The sequence below is a fragment of the Amblyomma maculatum genome, chromosome 8 (assembly GCF_055883805.1).
Source record: "Amblyomma maculatum isolate TAMU_Amacu chromosome 8, ASM5588380v1, whole genome shotgun sequence".
In the NCBI taxonomy this organism is placed as follows: domain Eukaryota; kingdom Metazoa; phylum Arthropoda; class Arachnida; order Ixodida; family Ixodidae; genus Amblyomma; species Amblyomma maculatum.
The window spans coordinates 51,981,551-51,988,910 of NC_139351.1; positions in this window are offsets into that span (position 1 = coordinate 51,981,551).

Here is a 7,360-nt window from a genome sequence, read left to right on the forward strand (position 1 = left end):
AACGTTTTGGAATTATATAAGCGAAAAAGAAAAAAAAAGAAACCAGTGTCGCGAATTTTGGTCGATGGATCAGTAGTTACAGGTGAGGGGGATATTGTGCTCCACTTCAAAGATTACTTTCACAGTGTGGTTTCGAATTCCGGTGGTTGTCCATCCAATGATACGTGTTTCACCCCCCTGATGTTAGTTTTATTTCATATCCTTACGTAGTTTTCATTCTACTAAATTTATAAACCAAATCCTCATGTGGACCTGACAACCTTCCTAACATGTTTCTGAAGCAATATGCTGAATCTGTTGCAAAGTTCTTAGTCATTCGGTTCCGTATTTCATTACTTCATGGACATTTACCGAGTGACTGGAAGGTAGCCAGGGCTGTGCCAGTGTACAAAAAAGGTGACCGCGCGTTATTGCAAAATTACAGTCTGATATCACTTATATCGTCATGTTGTAAACTAATAGAACATATTATGCCAACCAGATTAATGAATATTTAAATGCGCATAACGTCCTCTCTAAATCCCAACACGGGTTTAGAAAAGGGTACCCAACAATAACGCAACTAGTGACAGTAATATACTCACTTGCTTCATGTCTTGATAAGAACGGTCAGATTGATGCAATATTTCTAGATTTCAGCAAAGCTTTCGATACAGTCCCACATGACAAACTAATATTAAACCTTCGAAGCATTGGCCTACCTGAAATTTTGATCATATGGATAACAAAATGTTTAACCAATCGGTACCAATTTGTAGAAGTTAATGAGGAACAATCAGGTTGTCTTCCGGTTGGCTCTGGGGTGCCCCAAGGAAGCGTGCTGGGGCCATTATTGTTTTTATTATATATTGATGACCTTACAACTGACCTTGACCACAACGTGCATATCAGGCTGTTTGCAGATGATTGTGTGCTTTTTCAAGAAATAACTTCTATTAATGACCAAATCCGTCTTAACTCCTCTCTGGCTAAGATTTATGAATGGTGTAAAAGGTGGGACATGAAAGTTAACACTGATAAGACTGTCGGACTTCGCTTCGCTTGCAGAAAAGCTCCGCTCTCTTTTATCTACAGGCTAGGTTCTTCACCTTTGTTGGAAGAGGCCAAGTACAAGTATTTAGGTGTCGCGTTTACTAATAATTTGTCATGAATTTTACATATAGATAACATCTGTTCTTCCGCTTTACGTAAACTATACTTTTTAAGGCATGCTTAAAAATTATTCCTCGAGCGTAAAACTACTTGCTTATAATTCACTAATTAGACCGAAACTTGAATATGCATGCGTTGTTTGGAACCCGTTTACTTAACACAACATCACCCGTTTAGAAAAGGTACAAAGAAAAGCTGTGAGATTCATTTACTCTACATTTTATCCGTATGACTCACCCTCTGAAATAATGCCGGTTAATGGTATTGAATGTCTTGAACAACGAAGAAAACATTTACACTTGCAATTTCTTACCGCGCTTTGTAATCGAGACCTAGCTATTAACCCTTCATCATATATTTCGCTTTTATCATCGAAGCATACGCGCCACCATCATCCTAACTCGCTCTCGCCGTATTCCGTACGAACTGATTTAATCAAGTTTTGATTTTTTTCCTCGCACAGTAACCGACTGGAAGGATTCATTATTGCATTTCTCTACACTTTGATGTTTATTATCTTTGTTGTTTTTGTTTTGTTGCCATGTTCCCACCCTGCTTAGACCTGTAAAAGGTTCGCGGTATTGAATAAAGGAAGAAAGAAAGAAGAAAATGCTTTAGTAGTGCTGCCGGGCACAGCAGAGTGTTGGCATACAGACGGAGTAGAAGCCGCTCCTCCGTCTTAGATAGGCCTTTACTCGGGCGAGGGTAAAGGCTATGGAAAGATTGATAATAAAGAACAACGTCTTTAAAAGAATACGCGGGTTCGAATTCGAGATCCTGGTCCAGGGGCCGAGGCCAGGAAGAGACAAAATCTCTTTATTAGCCGCCAGTCGCCGAGGCTCCAGCCCCCATCTCCTAGGCCTGTGTGCCGGGGGTGGGGACTAAAGGGCCTGCATTTACGGTGGAAATAAGTTTTTATTCATCCATACAAGCATATACGGAGCTGACCCCGCCAGGCGTTCGTTCCAGGCATCAATGCGGCGCGCTTCAATTGCCGCTTCTTCGAACGCCGCAGCACACAGCAAACGGAAGCAATCCGAGATGTCCAGGATGCGTTAGTACCGCACGGATCAGTGGCGTTTCCAATTCATTGACAAGACAGAAAACGTGCAGTATTTGTCACAATTATCCGCGGACACTTATACAAGGAGAGGAGAAAGGTGGGAATGAAAAACAAAAGACGGAGATTGAGGTGCCGCAGTGGAGGGATACGATCCACCGCGCTATAATTGATTTTGCCTTAACGCACTTAAGTGGTCCAAAGTATTCTCTAGAGCTTTTTATACTCTATATGGCTAATGTTCATGTGTGACCGATGTTCAGTCGATTTGCGGAATGAAGGAGGGCAGCACATTTTTATTATTCTATACAGGCAACGCTTGTTATATGTTTTGGCATATGGCCTCGTGCTGCCACGATCCTGCGCGCATCGACGTCAGAACAAGGTTTAAAAATGCAGAATCACGCCATGGGAAGCTAATGAGCAGCTTCTTGTGCACACATTTATCCTCGACCAAACGAAGCAGCGGTGGTGACCTTCGGAGTAATGCGGCATTAAGCGCTATAATGTCCATTTAGCGCTTTAAGTGCGAAACTATCATCTATGAAATATCCACGCAGAGGCTGTCGTGCAAACATCTAAATGCAGTGTGCCTGAATAAGTGGCTTTTGCAGCATACATAAATTTACAGCTTTCTGAAAAAGCTGTTCCACTCCGTTGCACATGAATATCCAATTATTTCTGACCCCCGCAGAGTCACTTAATGTTGAGAGCAATATGATGTCGCCGGCGCTGCGATTTTACGTTTCTTAGAAAAAAGCTGCGCATGGCGACGAATTCTGCGTGCAGATCAATGCGATTCTAAAGTAAGATTAGGTATAAGTAGCGACAATGAAAATGCCTCTCATCTCTGATACATCTACAGGGTCACACTTATATCACTTAGGACACTCATTTATGGTTTTCTTTAAGCAATGCACCAAGAAATACGGCGTTATTGGGTTGGTTGGTTGGTTCGTTGGTTCACAGGAAGGAAAAGGCGCAGTATCTGTGACACTTGCTCTGTGGATACCTGACCCGCGCCGAAAGGGGAGGATGGAAGGTGGGAGTGAAAGCGGAAAGAGAGAAAGGGGAGCCATAGTGGAGGGCTTCGGAATAATTTTTAGCGCCTGGGGATCGTTAACGTGCGCTGATACCGCACAGCACACGGACGCCACTTCGTTTCGGCTCCATCGAAACGCAGTCGCCGAGGTCGGGTTCGAACCCGGGAACTCCGTCACAGCAGTCGGGCGTTTTACCACTGCGCGACTCCGGCGGGGCGTGTTATTGGGCGTTGTGAATTTTCGCCACTCATTTGTATCGATTTTGTAAGGTCTAAATGAACCAATAGGCCTGTTTTGAAACGCACTATTGTGTTTAGAAACTTCTAGGTTACTGGGATTGCTACTTGAAACTCTTACTTGATGCATTTTGAAAACGCAAGGTGATGCCCCTCCGATATCACCCCTTTCTGAGATGTTTTCACTTCCAGCTGTACAGCCGTCGTAGTTTCTTGCCTGCACTAAATACAGCAATTTGAGGTGATTCTTCAATTTTGCTCCAGCATGGTTTCAGCTCCGCAGTTTTGTACCCTTGCAGCTTCTCCGCGTGTGATGAGTTATATTTATTATGTTCTTAAAGCATGCTGCCTATACGTTTATTGTTAACTTCGATATTTATTGTTAATTCCGATACAAGAACATAGACAATTAGCGTTCAGAAGGTGCGGTTCAGAACGTGTGGATAGAAAAAAAGAATCGGTAAAGACGCGTGAACATTACGACATTGACGCGCGCACTCACCAGCATACGGGTCACGTGAGCTATGCCGAGCTCGCAACGCTGCTTGCCGGGCCCTTTCCCCTGAACACTACAGGAACCTCCCCTGATGGGGCTGGTACAGGTGGGTCGCCGCCGGTTGCGGCGGGGGCTAGCCTGGCACCGAATTTTTATCTTTTGTGGGCCGTCGTTGCACACGCCACCGCTGGTGGTGGACGACGGCTGTTGTTGCGGAGCGCATCTTTCTTTCCCTCTTCCTTTTCTTTCTTCTCTATTTTCTCTTCTGTCTGCACGAGGCAGCGGAGGTGGCTCAGCTACAGAGCCTGTAGCAGGCCCGTGCATTTTCTTTTCTTTCTTCCTACAGCCACATCAATGACTGAACTCTACACTCGACCGTTCCTAGGCAACACGCAGCGCAACCCGCTAGCTCGAACGTGCAGATAAATGAATAGATACTAATTAGTGCAGTGCTGAGTTGAATTGGGTGTATTTCTACTAACGTATGTTTCTCAACTGTGCACTGTGTACGATCGTGCCTTTCTCGAAGGTTGTTTCTGTTTTCTCTGTAATCATCGCTATTTGCGTGTTGCTTCTTGATACGGTGCGCCACCTGTTGGCTCGTCCCTTGTGTGTATACTGCGAATACGAAAAAAAAAAAACGATGGCTTCTGGTGCTCTTGTTGTTACACTGCTCCCGCTTCCTTGCAAGCGAAAAAAGAGCATATACATAAAGTTGATCGCCAATAAAAGGACAACTTTCAAAAAGGTTCACAATTTGTGCTGAATCTTGTGCAATTTGACTCAGAGTACCACTTCAAATACTTCGGCTAAGTTACCCCAGAGCACGCTTTCCTTTTTTGCCTTTGCAGTTTACTGGAAGCAAAAAAGTAGCTTTAGTTGTGTGCATTACTAACGCACATCCTGCTTTACGGCAGGACCCCGACGAACATAACCAACGATTGCTTATCGGGTGCAGCAATCTAGGCACGTTAGGTTTCCGCTGTCAGCGCTTTTTTAGCGTGTTTATTCATTTGCATGAAAGGTAATTTCAATACATATATTTATATCTTGGCTTTTTCGACTGACCGTATGTTTGTCATGTATAAAAACCGCGTCCCGCTAGCGCTTTCGTACCTTATGCATACGCCGCTATTTTTAGCTGTTTTTAAACCACGCCCAAAACATTATCTCAAGTGATCTTTGTTCAAGAAATATAAATTAAGGCATGATTGAGTATTCAATAATTTTTTTCGTCGCTTTGCAGTGAAATAAAACTCAACATTTTCTTAAAGACAATAATAGCTTCTTGTGCTTGATAAGGTCGCAGTATTATCTCTCGAAATATATTTCACGGCTGAGGACCAACGGTTCGCCCAGTGTTACATGTGTTTAAATACTGCCAGTAAAGTGACGAAGGCTTCATTCGAGTGTCTCCCGACTTGTTCCATCACTGTGTCCTCCACATAACGCAACACAGTAGACTGATATCGCCAGTGAAAGCCTTGCACTCATTTTGAGGTCAGCGAGAGTGAAAACTGGAGATTGCTTACAGAAAAGCAATTGTTTCATAAAATTTCTTAATGTGTCTTTCTGAGGTTTTATGAAATCATCTGGAAAGCTTCGTAAATCATAGATTCTAGCTGTTATGCTATAGCGTAATATATTGCTGGCCTAGAGCACTATGTTTAGATTTGCATGTTCCCAGACAGCGTCAAAGCATTTATTCTCATCAATGTTTCAGTTATTATGACACGCAAAGGTCAAAGGAGAAGAATTATATATCAGGTGATAGGAATTGCTTAAAGGTACCACAATCTAAAAAATAAATCCTTCATAGTAAATTGAAGTTTGTACCCATATGAAAAGGTTATGCAAAATGAAACTGCCAAAAGAAGACTCTCGAACTGAATGTTTTCTTGTTGAGCATGATAGCAGTATGGCTCATTCTATTATTGCATTGTTTATGTCGTGTGCCTAGCTTGATGCATATGCTGTCTTGAGCATAGGCATATTTTCTCGTTTCATATAGTGTACCATGAAATGAATAACAATTTTCGCAGTTTTTAGTGCACACCTAAGGCTAACCAGTACATATTTTTCATTTTCCATACATACATCCGCCTATGTGACTATGGTAGCTTGCACAGAACTGCAGCCCATACCTGGAGGGGCGTACACACATGTTTCCTCTTTCCGCGATGCGCTTCAACTTTATGGGAACTTCTTCAGCTTGTACCACCGCAGTTCACCTTCAGGAAATAGGTGATCACATCCATTTAGACAGAAAAGGTGAATATGTTCTATTGCTCCGTTGTTTGTCCACATATGATGCCAATCAGTAGGATGTTTCTTTTTTGACCACCGCTAGTGAATGAAATTGTTTTATTTGTGTGTGCCAGATTATTGTAATTACTAGCACTTTCCTCCTTAAAGTGAGAAAATGGAAATCATAATATATATTCGATTGCCTTCTAACCGGTACTAACTTTTACAACATTTACAGTCACAGTGCAGGCGGTTGCATTAAGCTATTAGATGCACGCATCTACCCTGTTGCGGATTCCAAAGCAGAAGCTTTTTGCAGTATGGGATTGCCTGGATCCCTTAGTGCTGAAAGCTCTTAAGTGCGCAGGTGTAGAAACCATTTATAAAACGCTGCCGCATGAAGTGAAATTTTCTGAATATTGCAGGCAGCAATGATGGCCAACACTTTGCTGTGCTATTCTTCAGTGATACTGGCTTGAATTTCATAACTACAAGAGAATTTATTACCTTTTACGCGCGCAGTTGCTGACGGGACTACAGATTAAAATGCCAGTTCCAGTGCCAGTGCCAGTGCAGATGCCAGCGCACTGTGACGGAAGCTATGGGGCATCCCCAGCAATAATTTAGCTTGGGTAAACGTTATAAAGCTATAACAATTGTTGATGATTTTATTTACTTGTCTTATCTCTGCAAGCAATACGGGGTAGACCACACTCGAGTTCACTTGGCGTTAAGGAACTGCTTCTAATTCCTGCCCCATATTTCGATAGTACACCATTTCAAATAATATCAACATATCATTGAGAAGTTTCTGAACACCACTATTATTGGCGTTTAGACAAAAGAAAAACATTATATACTGGCTATTGAGCAAACCTTTAAGAGTTCATTTGATTAGCACCGTACTGCATTTTTAAGGCACTTATTTTTGAAGCCATTAAAATGCTATGAGTTCAAAGTAAAGGCGGACATTATTAGCGTCAGGTACGAAATTTAATGAACTAACATGGTGCTATTAGCGCGTGGAACATATATTTAATTAGCATATATTAAGTGGTGTCGCTTTGGCAACTTTGGCTTCAAGCAATGGCTCTGTCTCATGTGATCGCTTCGCCATGCAGCTGTC